Below are 19,909 nucleotides of genomic sequence, written 5' to 3'. Positions count from 1 at the left end.
GAGTTAAGAGACCATTACAGGTAAGATCAAATGTCACTTAAATGTACATTTTCATTCGGAATCTTTTAATTTTTATTAGCAGGGTGCACGAATTCATTTTAGAGGTTCTCTGAGAATATACTCCACCTAGTTTATGTTCGGAAACCCTGGTGGTGTAGTGGTTAAGAGTTCGGCTGCCCTATGGGGCAGTTCTACTCTGTCCTATAGTGTCGATATGAGTTGGAATCCACTCGACGGTTATGGGTTTGGTTTTGCTTAGTTTATGTTCATAGTAAATATTTCTATTCAATGTTTTTTTTTTTAAACAGTTCTTTTAGGACATTTATCATTTGTTCTATATTTTACCCAAAATACCTTTCAACTCCAAGTTCCTGAATGGCAAGTTGCAATCATTTAGCCAGGAATTTTTGTTGATATTTGTCTGACTTTAAAGAATAAGGCACATTTCCACACAGTTAGTAAATTGATGATACATAATTACATGAGTAAAGTTTAAATAGCCAGGATATCTGATTTGGTAATGCTCTCCTGCTTTCTTTTTTTAAAAAAAAAATAATTTCACTGTTCTCAAAAGGACAGGGAAATATGGTTTTCATAATCAGTATGTAGCAAGGAAGGCATGTAAGTTCTCTTTTTTCACTAGGAAAACCATGGAAACATGGCAGTGTAAATTATACAAATCTCTTCCGGGCATTTAAGGATAGACTAAAAATCTTAAAATGCCTTCAAATCCCATTCTTTTCATGAGGTTTTTCTTAAATGAGTGGAATAGTCATTTGAATTTAAGGACCAAGAACATTTAATCACAGACTTTGTGTAAACACTTGTTTTTGAGGCTGTTCAAATATAGTATTTCTTAATTTATTGTACCATGTATCTAGTTCAAGTTTACATAAGTTCAGCCATATTGATGATGACTTGTTACTAGCATTTGGTAGTAAGCATACACACACAGCTACTGATGTGGATATGCTACTACCAATCCGAAAGATCACAAAGTACTTAAAAAATTAGAAAGCTAGAACCATGAAGTGTTAGCGCTGGAAGCCAGCTAAAAAGTGTGCAGTTCGATAGCCCAGCTTCACTAATGAGGAATCTGTCCTCTAACAAGCATAAATGGCTTAGTCAAAGTCATTTTTCTGGGTTCAATCTATTTTCTCTAAAATATACTACTGGATCCCTGGTAGAGCAGTGGTTAAGAGATAGGGCCGCTAACCAAAAGGTCAGCAGTTCTGATCTACCAGCCACTCCTTGGAAACCTAATGGGGCAGTTCTGCTCTGTCCTATAACTTCCTATGAGTCGGAATCAACTCAACAGCAACAGCATTTTTTTTTCCCTTTCGAAGACTTTATAAATTAAACAATTAAGTATTCAAAAAAATTTTTTTAACTTGCCAGGTTTGATTATAAGAGGTTGGGAACTAGTCTTTTTTAAACTAAGGTTCATGTGGACTCTCAAAAGGAAAACGAAAGAAGGGAAGGAGAAAAAGGAGGAAAGAAAGAGGAAGGGAATAAAAAAACAAAACCCCATTGCCATCGATTCCAACTCATAGTGACAGTATAGGACAGAGTAGAAACTGCCCCATAGGGTTTCCAAGGAGCAGCTGGTGGATTTGAACTGCTGATCTTTTGGTCAGCAGCCTCAGCTCTTAACCACTATGCCACCACAGTTTGAATTCCTAGTATTGGCAGCTTTTTTACAGCAGTAATTGCCAGGGCAGCAATTAGGTTACTTATGTACTAGAATCCCTGGATGGGAAAAAAGGGCATGTTTGGCTCGTTCTATGTGGATTTTGTGCTTCTACCCCATTTAGAACGCTTTTCACAAAAAATGCTTCCTTTGGCCTTGAAAGTAATGTTCTTTCATTCACCTTCTGCCTTAGCTTTACTGACCAAACATGGACACAATCTTGTAAAACAAATCTTCACTGGCCACTGAGAGTCTACATAGCACTGTTATCTGTGGCCCCTGGATCTGGTTCTTTTCATATGACATAGTTTGCCTGCACCTCACAAATTAGTGATCCCATGATCTTGAAATATTGGAAGGTTAGCAGTACATGAGGAGCAGTTTCTGTTTTACGGACGCCTAAAACTCAGGAACATTTTTTGGGTAATTGTAGAAAACCTAAACAGATATGCTGAAGTGAAAACAAACCTTCTTTTTCTAAATAAGTTAACTTCATTAGAAAGTTAGCATCATTAAAAATATTAAAAAAAAATACTTCTCTGTATTAACACTAATTTGGATCATATTAATATGTACCCTCCAACTATAAATGACAGCTCATTACCTTCAAGGTAAAATATGGATTTATCTTTTCAAAAGTTTTCATTTCTAACAAAAAATGTATGTAACATCATTCAGCCTACCTAATCTTCGCAGAGGTGGTCATTATGCTCCCAAATTGGGAATCACGTGGTCTGTTACTATCCTCAGGCTCATGAAAAGTCAGATGGAGCCTTCTTCATAACACACTGTTATTAATTTCAGGGAAAAATTCCTTTAATCCAAGAGATTTAATAAAATAAATAAACATTAAAAAAAATAGGAAGCAGAAGAAGCCATCTTCAATAATTAATATAAACAGGAACAACTTATTCTGCTTTATTGGCCATTTAAATTTATATTTTCATTTTGTTTATAATCTTGCTGCTTAATTTCAAAATCTCCTAGATCATAAATATCAAACAGGGTTCCCCAAAATATCTTCTCCCTGCATCAGGTCCAGTTCTCTGAGCTCCTGTTCATCCTTGAAGACTCAGTCTTTCTCACTGCCCTGAAGATAAACAGTCTCAACTTCTTCTTTGTTCCCATAGTTTTTTGTACATCCTTCTAAAAACAAAACAAACTGTGAGGCAGGGGGAGGGCATGAACAGGTGGAGCACTGAGCATTTTAAGGGCAGTGAAACTATTCTGTATGATACTGTAACGTAGAACACATGATTTATGCATCTGTCAAAACTCATAGTACTGTACAATACAAACAGTGAATCCTGATATAAACTAGGGACTTTAGTTAATAATAATGTAACAAAAGGTGATCCAACAGAATGCAGAAATTATTGAGCTATATCATTAGTATCTCACACAAGTAAATTTTTGCTGGAGATAATAATTCAAAAAGGGTTGCAGCAGTGCATCGACACAGAACTGCCAGAAATTCAAGCCGTATTCAGAAGAGGACATGGAACCAGGGATATCACTGCTGATGTCAAATGGATCTTGGCTGAAAAAAATACCAGAAAGATGTTTACCTGTGTTTTATTGACTATGCAAAGGCATTCGACTGTGTGGATCATAACAAATTATGGATAACATTGCGAAGAATGGGAATTCCAGAACACTTAATTGTGCTCATGAGGAACCTGTACTTAGGCCAAGAGGCAGCCATTCCAACAGAATAAGGGGATACCGCGTGGTTTAAAGTCAGGAGCGGTGTGTGTCAGGGTTGTATCCTTTCACCATGCTTATTCAATCTGCATGCTGAGCAAATAATCCAAGAAGCTGGACTATATGAAGAAGAATGTGGCATCAAGATTATTGGAGGAAGACTCATTAACAACCTGCAACATGCAGATGACACAACCTTGCTTGCTGAAAGTGAAGAAGTCTTGAAGCACTTATTGATGAAGATCAAAGACCACAGCCTTCAATATGGATTACACCTCAACACAAAGAAAATAAAAATCCTCACAACTTGACCAATAAGCAACATCATGATAAACGGAGAAAAGACCGAAGCTGTCAAATATTTCATTTTACTTGGATCCACAATCAACACCCATGGAAGCAGCAGTCGAGAAATCAAAAGATGCATTGCATTGGGTAAATCTGCTGTAAAAGACCTCTTTAAAGTGTTTAAAAGCAAAGATGTCCCCTCGAAAACTAAGGTGGCTTGATCTGAGCCATGGTGTTTTCAAAACCATGCGTGCGAAAGCTGGATGATGAATAAGGAAGATCGAAGAAGAACTGATGCCTTTGAATTGTGGTACTGGTGAAGAATACTGAATATACCATGGACTGCCAAAAGAATGAACAAATCTGTCTTGGAGGGAGTACAGCCAGAAAGAATGCTCCTTAGAAGCAAGGATGGCAAGACTTCGCCTCACATACTTTGGACATGTTATCATGAGGGACCAGTGTTGGAAGAAGGACATCACGCTTGGTAAAGTAGAGGGTCAGCAAAAGAGAGGAAGACTCTCAACAAGATGGATTGACATACTGGCTGCAACAATGGGCTCAAACATAGCAACGATTGTGAGGATGGTGCAGGACCAGGCAGTGTTCTGTTCTGGTGTACAAAGAGTCGCTATCAGTTGGAACCAACTCAAAGGCACCAAACAACAATATATCAATATTGGCTCATCAGTTGGAACAAATGTATCAAACTAATGCAAGATGTTAATAATAAACACAAAAAAAATAACTTTGTGTAGGAGGAATGGGGGTACACGGAAAGTTTCTGTATTTCAAGAGCAATTTTTCTGAAAACCTAAAATTGTTCTAAAAAATAAAGAGTAATAAAATACACACACATGTCATAATTATTTATACAACTACATTATGAGCTCCTGGAGAGTAGGACTTTGTTAATACACCCAGCAAAGTGCCTACCACACGTAGACATTCAACAAATATTTTCTGGATTGAACCAAAATCTAAGACTTGAAGATCTTATACCATAAATAATCCTTGTAATTGCTCATATCAATAGTTATCACTATTCTGGCTTAATTAAACACTGTAGACTAGATATGCGAGATCCTCTGCATCAATTGATTACCCATGGAGATTTTTCCTTACATTGCCCTTTTTATTCTCCTTCTCACTTCACTTAGAGTTTATTCTGCTTCAAACATGATATTCTTAGGTATAACTCATGCTGATGGGGTTTTGTCATTAAGATGTGAGTTCCCTGAGATTATATATTTCTATTGATCCAGCACTGTGTAGGCACTAATGTACTCAGTTTATGTGTACTTATTATTACAGTAATTCTACCATATACCATTCTTGCTGATTGACTACCTGTCAGGCAGTGGCAACTAAAGAGCTGAAAGAATACAATTAATGTATAAAATCACATGCATTTCCCCTCATGGAAAAACACAGGGCGGACTAGAACAGCAGCCCTTTAATCCAGAAAAAAAAATAGGGTATTCATATCCCAGTAATTCACGGTAACAGTACTCTGAAGTTTATATACACAAGTATCTAAATTATCCTAAAAATATCAGACTTCTATGCAATGTCAATGATACTGGCAACACTTATGGAATATTCATTATCTTAAGTGAATCCCAACATAGAGAAATAAATCCAGTATTATACATTTGTAGCTTATGAGAAACACATGTTTAAGCTAAACATAAAACACAGAAAGTATCTCTACAGTTTAAAATTTTGTTCCAAAGAAAAAGAGACTTCCTCATATTTAAATCTAGTCAAGTGTTCAACAATTGTAGGAATTGACTTTGCTGAAAATAACCCAACTATAAAACACACAATCACTGAAAAATTTCTAAGATTTTATATAGCAGTGGTCTGGACAAAGGAGCCTAATGCTACTTCCTGACAGGAGGAAGTAAAGTGAGTCAGAGGTTCTACACTTTTCTCATTTTGACCTTAATCTATGAATATAGAGAAGATGCTATTTTTTCAAAAGCCTTTTATGTGATAAACAATTAAATCATTTTTGTATTCTACTATTAAATAAGAGCTTTAAGGTCATATACAGGATAATTTTAACTCCAGTTTTTGGCCAAAATTGCTCTCTTTTTCCAAAACACGTAAGAACATGGAAATATTAATATTTTTCCTTCTGTAGGTTAAGAAGTAAATTAACCTTGATTCCAGAACTTGATTATTTGAAACTATTTTCTAGATGATTTTTGGACAAAAATCAGTAATATGAAAGACTCTGAAAGAATACAACTGAACACTCACTGCAGCTATAATGAGCACTTAAAAAAAAAAAAAAAAAAGAACCATTGCGGTTGAGTTGATTCCAACTCATAGAGACCGTTATAGGCCAGGGTAGAACTGCCTCATAGGGTGTTCAACGAGCGGATGGTGGATTAGAACTGCCGACCTTTTGGTTAGCAGCTGAGCTCTTAACCACTGCACCACCAGGGCGCCAATGAGCACTTCCTACACGCAAAATTTTGTGTCAGGACAAGGAAACTAAAAGATGCTTCACTCACTAAACATCTCAGAAAATGTTTTGGAAGCCAATTTTTCTCTGCCAAGATTTCAACTTGTATCATTCCAAACTGGGTTCTCAAAAACAAAATATAAAATCCAGTCCATCTCCAAGCCACAAATGCAGTGTATGAGTCCAAATCCATTACTCTGCAGATGTTTCCTTGGTAAAGTTGAGAATCTTCAAAGCTTTTATTTCAGAATAAAATAAAAGTGATTTCAGTTTAATTTTACTCTCACCTAGTAGCTCTGTAGCCCCCATGTGGCTTTACCACATGAGTTCCTCCTCACCTAAGCATGCCAGACTGTTAAGAAAGTTTAGAGGTGCATATGTGTTTTATCCATTAAGTTCATGTGAAGGTCGTAGGTACGAGCCCTCCAATCATAAATGATGAAGCGTAGGGGCTGTGTAAGCTGAGTGGTCAGGGTGAAGAGGGATATTGTTTACCCCTATTCCGTGTGCTTATGTGCATGTGTTTTGAGGAGCTATCAGGTATCACAACTCAAAACATGGAAAAACACAAATATGAAATCCAGAGACAGAGCCAATACCACAAGGCTCAAAAGTGAAATTCTGCTTTACTCAAGGCTTTTTCAGGGCCTTCCTTAATTGAGAGAATGCCAGTTCTTCCGATAAATAGTCTCCTTTAGAGTTTAGATCTCTTCCTTTCAGCGTGAGCTGATTAGTGATAAGGAGAGACAAAAAAGTAATTCTGGGTTTAAGGTCAGACTGACAAGTTTCATCAGTCAAGTCACAGCAAATGTGTAATCCTTAATCATATATTAAAACACATTAGCTCTCTGAGCAATGGTGCAGAATGAATAGATCAATTTTTCAGTTAGAATGGCAAAGAAGGCTTATAGACACGAAGTGAGATTCAGTGACCATATTATAATTTTTTTAATTTCAGTGGCCTTCCTTCTTTCTTACTAAGCAGCACAGATTTAACTGATGGAAAGAGTCCTTGAAAGTTATCTAGTGCAACCAACAACTCCTCTCCCATACAGTAAAAAGAGCCTCAAGATTGTACAGGTTACCTATTCTCATTGGATGAATATGAAACGACAAACTCTTTGTTCCCCATTTCATATTGCCCATGAATTTGAATGAGTCTACTTTAAAGGAATCTTACATTGCTGGGCAGATCCTGGATAGACAGATAGTCTGTTGTTATTCCTGTAGATACTAAGAGTCTATCTAATAACCATATAATTACTTTTAAGGTTAGTGTTTCTTGACCCTATTGGGCTTCAGGATTTCAATGAGATACTAAAATTGTATGCAGGACTGTGTGTGTATATATGCAAATAGACATTTTTGGGGTGGAGTGGGAAAATACAAAGCATAGACTTCCTAGAACAATGCCAGGCACAGAGTAGGCAATCAAAAAATATCTGAAGAGAAAAGAAAGGAAGGAAGGGAGGGAGAGATGGAGGGAGGTAGGGAGGAAAGGAAATTAATCATAATCTCAAAGGGGTTTGTGACTCATAGAAGATTAAGAACTACTATTTGAAGCCATCAATATACTAGTAAATATCCTGGAATGGAAAAATAAACTCTCAATTACTTATCTGTGGGCAGATAATGTGGCTTTCGTTTTCTTAGTAACATATTTACCTAGGGTTCACTTTTAACCTTTAACCTTTCAACTTCTTTTCTAATAAATGTCTGAACTGATTCCAAGGTTAAGAAAAGACAGAAAGTCTCAGGGTCTTAGAATTTGTTATATTGAAAGAACTTTTATTCCTCCCTGTAGTCTGAAACCCAGGAAAAGGCGTAAAGACTGATTAGCATCCCAGCTATGGAAACAATGAACTATACAGTTCAGCTTCGCATTAGCGTGAGAGGTAGTATTTTCAGTTTCTACCATAAAAAAAAAAAAAAAATTTTTTTTTTTTTTCTTTTTTATCATGAAGTAGGGAACGGGGGAGACTTTTGGCCAGCTGGGCAACTTTGTGGTTCTTTCTTAATCAGCCCTTTGCAGAATGTCTTCAAAACTTTGTCTTAAGAATACTGGGGTCCCAGAATGTTGGATAAAAACATAATATGTACATACATACATATATAAAAATTCTAAAACTAATATAAATGATTTGGGAATTACTTTAAGTTCACTGTACATGTCTATTTCTCATTCAAATCTGTGCTTATTTGGTACTGCAGAATACAAATAAAATATAAGATCTGGCATCTGTCCACAAAAAGAGTCCACAAGGGGCCTATAATTTACTACTCACACCACTGCCTTCTTGTTAGCCTAGATAATAGACAGCCAACTAATTAATAGCTGTATAATGAGAGAGCAAATATTTCACAAAATGTGCTCAAAGTATAATGAGCAATGTTACTTCTAAATTATGACCCGTTTTGTTAACAAATTTGACTTTAACACTGCTATTATTTATTAAAGGCATCTATAGGTTTTTTTTTTTTTTTTTTTTTTTTTATAGGTACAGAGGGGAAACCTGGTGGCATAGTGGTTAAGTGCTACAGCTGCTAACCAAAGAGTCAGCAGTTCGAATCCGCCAGGCACTCCTTGGAAACTCTGTGGGGCAGTTCTACTCTGTCCTATAGGATTGCTATGAGTCGGAATTGACTCGATGGCACTGGGTTTGGTTTGGATAGGTACATAGGTATGGGTACATCTATGTCGGAGGTTTTAAAGAAATTAGATTTACACCCCAAACAAGCTCTATAATAGCTGTCAAGAAAATGTCTACAATTATATTTTAAAACATTATTAATTGTTTACAATACATTGTGTTCTGGGGAAAGAAATATGCTACTTCTAAGATGCAGTGTTTAAAAGGATTGCAGAGAAGCTCTAAGGCTTTAATTGACTCTTAAGAGGGGATTGGAAAGTTAATTTCTTCTACTCAGTAAAAAAATTAAGTTACACAGGTTTTCATATTTTCAGCAAAAAGACAACTTTTTTCTCTGACCATGTCCCAAGCCAGTGTGAAAGCGGCACAGCCTTTTTAACTGATCTAGAAACGAAAAATGCAAACTAAGCTATTTCCTTTACCTCAGATTACTCAAAACTGTCAGTTGAGGTCAAGCTACATAAAAGGCTTTTGATATCATGTCAGTTTAAAGTCCTAGAGATGTGTTTTAGAACAAGAATGGTTGTATTTCCAGGCTGAGGAAGCCAAGATAATACAAAATTGAGAGTTACTGGAATGTTCTAATCAGATTTGAGAATGAAATTACATTGTTGTTGTTATCGTTAGGTGCCATCGAGTCGGTTCCGACTCATAGCGACTCTATGCACAACAGAACGAAACATTGCTCAGTCCTGTGCCATCCTTAAAATCGTTGTTATGCTTGAGCTCATTGTTGAAGCCACTGTGTCAGTCCACCTCATTGAGGGTCTTCCTCTTTTCCGCTGACCCTGTACTCTGCCAAACATGATGTCCTTCTCCAGGGACTGATCCCTCCTGACAACATGTCCAAAGTATGTAAGGCACAGTCTCGCCATCCTTGCTTCTAAGGAGCATTCTGGTTGTAATTCTTCTAAGACAGATTTGTTCGTTCTTTTGGCAGTCCATGGTATATTCAATGTTCTTCACCAACACCACAATTCAAAGGCGTCAGCTCTTCTTCAGTTGTCCTTATTCATTGTCCAGCTTTCACATGCATATGATGCAATTGAAAATACCATGGCTTGGGTCAGGCGTACCTTAGTCTTCAGGATGACATCTTTGCTCTTCAACACTTTGAAGAGGTCCTTTGCAGCAGATTTGCCCAATGCAATGCGTCTTTTGATTTCTTGACTGCTGCTTCCATGGCTGTTGATTGTGGATCCAAGTAAAATGAAATCCTTCACAACTTCAATCTTTTCTCCGTTTATCATGATGTTGCTCGTTGGTCCAGTTGTGAGGATTTTTGTTTTCTTTATGTTGAGGTGTAATCCATACTGAAGGCTGTGGTCTTTGATCTTCATTAATAAGTGCTTCAAGTCCTCTTCACTTTCAGCAAGCAAGGTTGTGTCATCTGCATAATGCGGGTTGTTAATGAGTCTTCCTCCAATCTTGATGCCCCATTCGTCTTTATATAGTCCAGCTTCTCGGATTATTTGTTCAGCATACAGATTAAATAGGTATGGTGAAAGAATACAACCCTGACAACATAGTATACTTGTGTTCTTTTCTTTAAAATCTTCCTCTAAGGTTCAATTATTCTTTTTTTAAGTTGAGAAAAGATTTACTATATGCAATAAAATACATACATTTTAAGTGTTTTGTACGAGAGTTTGACAACAGTACATTCTTATGTAACCACCACCCAAAATAAGATATAGAACATTTTCATCATCCAGGAAAGTTCCTTCATTTCCCTTTCTAGTCAATAACCACACCCCCACCTCCACCACCCCAACAGAGACAACTATTTTCTGACTTCTATCATCACATATTAGTTTTGTCTGTTCTTAAACTTCATACAAATGGAATCACACAGTCTGTACTCTTTTGTATCTGGCTTCTTTTGCTCAGCATAATGTTTTTGAGATTCATCTATGTTGTCACAGGTATCGGTAGTTCATGCCTTTTTATTGTTGAGTAGCATTCCATTTGCTTACTGATGGACATTTGGGTTGTTTCCAGGGAGAATTTTTTTTTTTTTTTTTGCTATAATGAATAAAACTGCTATGAACATTTGTGTACAAGTCTCGATGTGGACACATGTTTTCCTTTCTTTTAAGTAAAAGAATAACTCTGAGTGGAATTTGCTGTATCTTATGTAAGTATATGCTTATAAGAAACAGCCCAACAGTTCTCCGAAGTGGTTGTACCATGTTATACTCCCATCAGCAACGTATGGGAGCTCCAGATGTTCCACACCCTTGCTAACATTTGGTAATGTTTTTAATTTGGCCACTCTCGGCATGTGGTATTCTCATTCTCATTTAATTTGCATATCCTCCAATGTCCAAAGCGTATGAAAAAGTGCTCAGCACCATTATAAACAGATGTTCAGCATTAATCATCCAGGACTTCCACGTTATTGCGGGTAGTAATAGTTTATTCCCTTCTGTTGCTGTGTAGTATTCCATTGTATCAATATAGAGAAATCTATCAAACCATTCTGTGTATGGATACTTGGGTTATTTCTAGTTTTGAGTTATTATGTGTAAAGTTGCTATGAACATTCTGGTTCATGAGCATTTATAGAGAAAATGTAAATTAAAACCACAATGAGATATCACTTCAGAACTCCCAAAATACGTAAAATTAAAAAGACCAAAAATACCAAGTGTTGACAAGGATATGGAGCAAGTGAAACTCTTATACATTATTGGTAAAAGTATAAATAGCCACAACTTTAGAAAACCATTCAGCATTGACCTCAACTGACAGTTCTAAGTAATTCAGCAGCAAACTCCTACATTATGACCCCATCAATTCCACTCCTAGGTATTAAACCCAAGAGAAATAAGCACATGAACCAGAATGTTCACAGCAACTTTATACATAACTCAAAACTGGAAATAACCCAAATATCCATCAAAAGGAGAATGGATTAATAGATTTCACTATATTGATATAATGGACTACTACACAGCAAAAGAAGGGGATAAATTACTGCTATCCACAATAACATGGAAGTCTTGGATGATTAATGTTGACCATCTTTTCATATGTTCATTGGCTATTTGTATATCTTCTTTTGTAATGTGTCTGTTCAAATATTTTTTCAATTTTTTAATTGGGTTGTTGGTCTTCTTGTTATTGAATTCCAAGAGTTCTTTCTAAATTCTAGATTTAAGTACTATGTCTGATATTTTTGTTGTCAATATTTTGTCCACCTATGGTATGCCTTTTCATTTCCTTAAAGGTATCTTTAGAAGAAGTTTTTAATTTGATGAAATTTTTACTTTTGATGAACTTCAATTTATCATTTTTTCTTCTGTGGTAAATGCTCACATGATTCTATTTAAATCTAGTGCTTGGTAATGGTACCTGTGTTTAATCGTTTTTAATAAAGACTTACACATTTGGCTGCTTCTATAAAAATGGAAGAATTATTATCTCATTCTCAGATCAAATTCTATACAATAAGCTTTATTGTTTGCACTACAGGGCCATGGGAAAACAGGCATATGACCTGGTTTCATGTATCATTATTATAATATCAAATATGGAGTAGTGAATAAACTTACTAAATATCAAAACACAATATCTCAATAAAAGGGTAAAACAATTTGAATGAAACTTATCCTTATAAAATGTGTTTTGGAATTTAAAGAAATTTTTACAAAGAACATTTACATCATTATTTATATATATATTAAGTATATGTGCATTATACATCATGTCATTCACACTGATGCAATCAACACTTTCCCACATTGTATCTCTTCCTGTTGTTGTTGGGTGCTGTGGAGTTGCTTCTGACTCATAGTGACCCTGTGTAAAAGAGAACGAAACACTGCCCGGTCCTGTGCCATCCTCACAATGATTGCTATGTTTGAACCCACTGTTGCAGCCACTGTGTCAATCCATTTCGTCAAGGGTCTTCAACTTTTTCACCGACCCTCTACTTTACCAAGCAAGATGTCTTTCTCCAAAGACTGGACTCTCCTGATAAGATGCCCAAAGTACATGAGACGAAGCCTCATCATCCTGTCTTCTAAGGAGAACTCTGGCCATACATACTCCAAGACAGATTTGTTCATTCTTCTGGCAGTCCATGATATGTTCAATATTCTTTGCCAACACCATAATCTCTCTTCCTAGAACTACTAAATTTCTCACGATAAGGATGTTTGACACTCTCACAATTTGAAATTATTTCCAGAAACTTTGGGGTTAATGTTACTACTATCTGTGTGAAAATAATCTTGAGGAGCAGAGTAGTTCTTATGCACCAAAACCAAAAAAACTAAACCTGTTGCCACCGAGTTGATTCCGACTCATAGCGACTCTGTAGGGCAGAGTAGAACTGCCCCACAGGGTTTCCAAAGAGCGGTTGGTAGATTTGAACTGTTGACTTCTTTTGGTTAGCAGTCAAGTGCTTAACCACTGCACCACCAGGGCTCCAGTTCTTACGGAAACTGTATAATTATTTAGTGCTTTGAGTTTCTACATAGTGTTTGTGGTATTGCTTAATGCCTGTTCACTAATGCCCTAAAAGAAAAAAGACTGAGGAAATGCTTGTGAAAATTTTGGTTAGGCTTTATTATTTGCTTCGAACAAAGAAATTTAATAAAAATAACTCAGTACTCATCACCAATATTTAATTGTGGATACTTATTTTAAGGAATGAAGTGCTATAGAGGAGTAGAAAGATACTTGCCCTCAAAGAGCTTGCACTCTAATAGAGAAATTGGGATAAATACTATATTTAAGGTATAGTAAATGCCCTCTATATATTTCTAGCTCAGCAGTTACCTATTATTTAAAAAATATATGTCTATATGTCCATATTTTGTGTCAGGATGGTAAATTCTACAAGGTAAGGGATGTGTCTTATTCATTACTGAACTCCTAGAATCCAGCACAGAATCCGTATCAAGTGTTCAATAAACATTTATAGAAGTTAAAATTAGAATGGTACAATATAAAAAAATTATAAGAGGGGTATATTTTACAGCAAGAGATCACAGCTGGATGGAGGAATCACAAAAATATCAGGGAGAGGCCAAGTTTCAGCTGGGTTTTGAAATATGAGTAGAATATGTCAGGTAGAGATGATCAGCGGGGAATGGGACAGGGAATTCAAAGAGAAAAAAAGGATAGAGTATGTTTAAAAACATGGAAGTTAAGAAACTAAATATTCTGGGAAAGTGTATACTGTATTTTACACAAATGAAGCACACCTTTTACTTCTGTTTGCTGACTGTGCTCTCACTCCTCCACCAGGTATTTTCATAAGTAACGCAATGCCATTTTTTTTTTTTTTTTTACATGTTGCTGTACAAAAAAATCAGCATAGTGCACTGGGGGAGGGTACAGTTGGCAAACAAACATAGAAGGCACATGTTATTTGTGTAAAAATACAGCAGCTGTGTATGGTTGGTGAATTGGATAAGTGTACAAGAGCAGTAGCAGACTTTGCCAAAAAGGTAAATTGGGACCTGACTGTTGTTGTTGTAGTTAGGTGCCTTCAAGACGGTTCCAACTCATAGCGACCCCATGCACAACAGAACAAAATACTGCCTGGTCCTGTGCCATCCTTATAGTCATTGTTATGCTTGAGCCCACTGTTGCAGCTACTGTGTCAATTCATCTTACTGAGGGCCTTCATCTTTTCCGCTGACGCTGTACTTTACCAAGCATGATGTCCTTCTCCAGGGACTGATCTCTCCTGACGACACATCCAAAATACGTAAGATGCGGTCTCGCCATCCTTGCTTCTAAGGAGCTTCCTGGTTGTACTTTTTCAAGACAGATTTGTTCGTTCTTTTGGCAGTCCGTGGTATATTCAATATTCTTCGCCAACACCACAATTCAAAGATGTCAATTCTTCTTTGGTCTTCCTTATTCATTGTCCAGCTTTCACATGCATATGATGCAATTGAAAATACCATGGCTTGGGTCAGGCGCAACTTAGTCTTCAAGGTGACATCTTTGCTTTTCAACACTTTAAAGAGGTCCTTTGCAGCAGATTTGCCCAATGCAATGGGTCTTTTGATTTGTTGACTGCTGCTTCCATGGGCATTGATTGTGGATCCAAGTAAAATGAAATCCTTGACAACTTCAATCTTTTCTTCGTTTATCATGATGTTGCTTATTGGTCCAGCTGTGAGTATTTTTGTTCCCTTTATGTTGAGGTATAATCCATACTGAAGGCTGTGGTCTTTGATTTTCATTAGTAAGTGCTTTAAGTCCTCTTCACTTTCAGCAAGTAAGTTTGTATCATCTGCATAAGGCAGGTTGTTAACGAGTCTTCCTCCAATCCTGATGCCCATTCTTCTCCATATAGTCCAGCTTCTTGGATTATTTGCTCAGCACACAGGTTGAATAGGTATGGTGAAAGGATACAACCCTGATGCACACCTTTCCTGACTTTAAACCACTCAGTATCCCCTTGTTCTGTCTGAACAACTGCCTCTTGATCTATGTACAGGTTCGTCATGAGCACAATTAAGTGTTCTGGAATTCCCATTCTTCACAATGTTATCCATAATTTGTTATGATCCACACCGTGGAATGTCTGTGAAATGTCAGGTGAAAAAGTTTACTTGGTAGGCATTTATGATTTCAATGACTTACTAGATGTGTGCTTTAGGATGAAAAATCTGTCAGTGGTGTTGTATGAAGGGGATAACTCAGATGCAAGTTACAAGACTAAAGATCTACCATCTTTTCATATGTTACTGGATTCAATGTGTTAGAATTTTGTTGAGGGTTTTTACATCTATATTTACAAGGGATATTGATCTGTAATTTTCTTTTCTTGTAATGTCTCTACTTGCTTTGGTATTAGGATAATGCTGGCCTCATAAAATGAGTTGGGAAATATTTCCGTCCTTTTCTATTTTCTGGAAGAGATTGTGTAAAACTGAAATTATTTCTTCCTTAACTGTTTGGTAGAATTTATCCAGACTTGGAGTTTTCTTTTTTAGAACATTTTAAACAACTAATTTAATTTCTTTGATAACTACAGGACTACTCAGGTTCTCTTAGTTATCTAGTGCTGCTATAACAGAAATACCACAAGTGGGTGGCTTTAAGAGGCAGAAATTTACTTTCTCACAGTTAGGAGGTTAGAAGTCTGAATTTAGGGCACCAGCTCTAGGGAAAGGCTTTCTCTCTCTGTCTGCTCTGGAGAAGATCTTTGTTCCTTGGTGATCTTCATGTGGCATAGCATCTACCTTCCCCCATCTGTGATTCTTTGCTTCTATGGCTAATCAGGTCTTTTAATATCTCTAAAGTGACTACTTTAAGACACACCCTATACTGATATGCCCTCATTAACATAGCAAAGAAAACCCTATTCTCAAATGGGACTGCATCCACAAATATAGGGGTTAGGATTTACAACACATATTTTTGGAGGATACAATTCAGTCCACAATGCAGGTTTTCTGTTTCTCCTTGAGTGAATTTTGGTGATTTCTGTTTTTCAAGGAATTGGTTCATTTCATTTAAATTCTCTAATTTATGGGCATAGTTGTACTACCTTATTATCTTTTTAATGTCTATAGATACCTACTTTTTCATTCCCAATATTGTTCTTTTTTGTCTTCTTCCTCTTTTTTTTTTTTAATCAGTCCAATCAGGGGGTTATCAATTTTATTGATACTTTTTAAAGAACCAGCTTTTGATTTCACTGACTTTCTCTATTGTTTTCCTGTTTTCTATTTCATTGATTTTTGCTCTTATTTCTATTATTTCCTTCTTTCTTTGGGTTTAAGAAACTTTTTCCAGTTTCTTAAGGTAGAAGCCTGAGTTTTTGATTTGAGACCTGTGTTCTTTTTTAATATAAGTATTTGATGGTACAAATCTCTAAGACCAACTTTAGCTGCATCTGACAAATTCTGTTACGTTCTATTTTCATTCAGTTCAAATATTTTCTAATTTCTCTTCCTCTTAGACACATGGATTATTTAAAAATGTGCAGTTTCATTTCTAAATATTTGGGGATTTTCCAGACACCATTCTGTTATTGATTTCTAGTTTAATTCCTTGTGGTCAAAGAGCATCCTTTGCATGGTTTCAATTCTTTTAAAAATCTTAAGGTTTACTTTATGGTCCACAATAAGGCTTATTTTGGTGAATGTCCCATGTGCACTTTAGATGGATACATATTCTGCTGTTGTTGGATGGAGTGTTCTGTATATGTCTGTTAGGTCTAGGTTGATATTGTTGTTCAGGTCTTCTATATCCTTGTTTTCTGTTTACTTGTTCTATTGATTATGGTAAGCAGAATACTGAAGTCTCCAAGTATAACTGTAAATAAATTTCTCTTTTCAGTTCTATTGGTTTTTGCTTCTTATATTGTGAACCTCTGTTGTTTGTTACATATAATTTATGATTGTTTTATCTTTCTGGTGAATTGACCTTTTTATCATTATGTAATGTCCTTCTTTATCTCTATGACTTTTCTTTGTTCTTTAGTGTACTTTGTCTGATACTAATATAACCATTCTAGCTTTCTTTTGGAAACCCTGGTGGCGTAGTGGTTAAGTGCTATGGCTGCTAATCAAAGGGTCGGCAGTTCGAATCCACCAGGCGCTCCTTGGAAACTCTATGGGGCAGTTCTACTCCGTCCTATAGGGTCGCTATGGAATCGACTTGAGGGCACTGGGTTCTTGGGAGCTTTCTTTTAACTAATGTTTGCATAGTATGACTTTTTCCATCCTTTTATCTTTAATCTATCTGTATCACTACATTTAAAAGGGGTTTCTTATAGACAGCATACAGTTGGGTCTTGCTTTTTTATCCAATTTGACAATCTCTTTTGGCTACTATGTTTAGACCATTTATATTTAATGTAACTATTGATGTGGTTAGTGACAAAATGATTAAGTGCTTGGCTGCTAACCTCAAGGTTGGCAGTTCGAACCCACCAGCTGCTCCACAGGGGAAAGATGTGGCAGTCTGCTTCTGTAAAGATTACAGCCTTGGAAACCCTATGGGACAGTTCTACTCCGTCCTATAGGATCGCTGTGAGTCAGAATCTACTCAATGGCAATGGGTTTGGTTTTTTATTGATGTGATTAGATTTTGTTTTTTGTTTTCTGTTTGTCTACTGTTTTTCATTCTGCTGTTACCCCTTTCTTGCCTTCTTTTGTATTATTTGATTTTTTTTTTTTTTTTTTTTTTGCTATTTTAACTATTGGTTTTCTCTCTCTAAGCAGTTGCTCTAGGAACTACAATACACTGGCTATTTGTCAAGTTTTGAATTTCCTCCCCAATATACCTATTATTGTTGATTTTTCAGAGTCCTCAGGTAGTTGCTTTTGGTATTCTGACCTGAACTTTTAGTTGTAATCAGTGGGAGAGATACACTATAATGAAATTACTCTATTTTGGCTGGTGCCTGAAGCTTAGCCTCTTTTTGTTATGAGGGTTATGAAATAGCTCATGTAACAGGTAACAAAAGCCTGAACTAGAATAGATACGAAAATGAAAAGGAGGGGAGAGATGCAAAACCATTACAGAACTGAGATTTAGCAACTGGCTATAAACGTTTCAAAGTTTACTATTACCATATGTTCTAAAACATGAGTTACAGGAATTCTTAGCTTTAAAAATGAATACAAATGGGCACTAGTGCCCTGCTGTAGAAGGTTATACTCTTGGGGTCTACACAAGTTGTATTCTTGAATGCACTTTCCTACAGAAATAATGCTATAAATGCTAGTGTTGTATTCTTAGGCACATCATTATAATGCTATTCTTTAGGTAGGAACCAAACCTATTGTCACTGAGTCAATGCAAATTCTGACTCACAGAGTATAACAGCCCCATAGGGTTTCCAAGGAGTGGCTGGTGGATTCGAACTGCTAACCTTTTGGTTAGCAGTTGAGCTCTTAACCATTAAACCATCAGAGCTCCTAGGTAGGTACACAATGAGCTAAAAAGCTTTTGTGAGTTGACTTAGAAAACTAACAACCAACAAAAATAATGTTTTTATGAGAGAATGTATTATGATATCCAATTAGATATTTTAATTTTAATCAAAATAATACATGTACATAGTCAAATAACACTGTAAGGATTATAACAACACACAGCAGAACTCTTTTCTAGCCTCCCCATTCCTGATTGCTACAACCTTAACCATGAGAGCTATTACTGCTCCCCATTTATTATCCATACAACTTTTCTTCTGGTATTTAAATCTTTTTTTATATATATATTGTGTTTACACTATTTCTTGATTTTTTAATCTACTGAGGAGGGTTTAGTTCTCTTTCAATACTAAAGTCAGTGGGGCAAGGGGCCACAAGTCATAAAGTCAAGTCTGACATCAACACAGCAGAGATACCCAATCCCTCTTCAGCGAGGCAAAAGTAATAATCATGAACAACAATAAAACTACCACAGCATGTCTTCCTCTTTGTTTATTCCATCCTTCCCATGGAATTTATCCTCCACCCTTGTGGGTTTATGTCTTTTTTAATCCTTTCCTGTCATTTCAATAATTTCAGAAGACCTAGAGATGAGTATGTTCAATCTACCATGTTTAACCAAAAGTCCAGCAACTAATCACTTTAAAAGAGAACTTTTAGACAATGATCAGTTTGAAAGATGGAGACTGTCTGTAATTATCATTTTCATTCAGTGTATCATTTTCCATTATTTATAGCACTTTCCAGTTCCTACAAATGCCAGTGCAGGATTTTAATTGTATTTCTTTTTTAATACAACCATCTGAGTAGGTTCGAACCGTCCACTTTTGGGTATGCAGTTGAGTGCTTAACTGTTGTACCGCCAGGACTCCTAAAGGGTTACCATAGGGGAATAATAAAAGGAATCGTCAAATTCAGCTTTCGTTACATTAGTTTTTATTTAAAATTCTCCTCTCTAGTAACTGAGATACAATAGGTTCTCAACTTTAAAAAGAAACTTGATTTTTAAACTTTGGAGTGTACACTAGAAAGATGAAGCTATTTCTTAAAAGACAAACTTTGCTCAAACACATTATTTTTGTTAGTACTTTCACTGGCTTAGGACTGGGGTTTTGAAGTTAGGCTTTCTCAGTTCAAATGCTGTTTCCATCTCAAAATAGTCACCCCAAACCCCAAACTC

The 19,909-nt window shown here is 36.2% G+C and overlaps 2 protein-coding genes across 11 annotated transcripts in view; one reads left to right on the top strand and one right to left on the bottom strand.

Moving 5' to 3' along the window:
• CACNA1C (calcium voltage-gated channel subunit alpha1 C) overlaps positions 1-19,909 on the top strand; it is an 896,734-nt gene that overhangs the window by 1,013 nt on the left and 875,812 nt on the right. The window lies entirely within an intron of this gene.
• The window catches only part of DCP1B (decapping mRNA 1B), a 59,977-nt gene that overhangs the window by 24,518 nt on the left and 15,550 nt on the right, over positions 1-19,909 (bottom strand). The gene's annotated exons all lie outside the window — the stretch shown is intronic.

This window comes from Elephas maximus, chromosome 4 (assembly GCF_024166365.1).
Source record: "Elephas maximus indicus isolate mEleMax1 chromosome 4, mEleMax1 primary haplotype, whole genome shotgun sequence".
NCBI lineage: Eukaryota > Metazoa > Chordata > Mammalia > Proboscidea > Elephantidae > Elephas > Elephas maximus.
The sequence above is the reverse complement of the archived record's forward strand: the minus strand, read 5'-3'. Positions and strand labels throughout refer to the sequence as shown.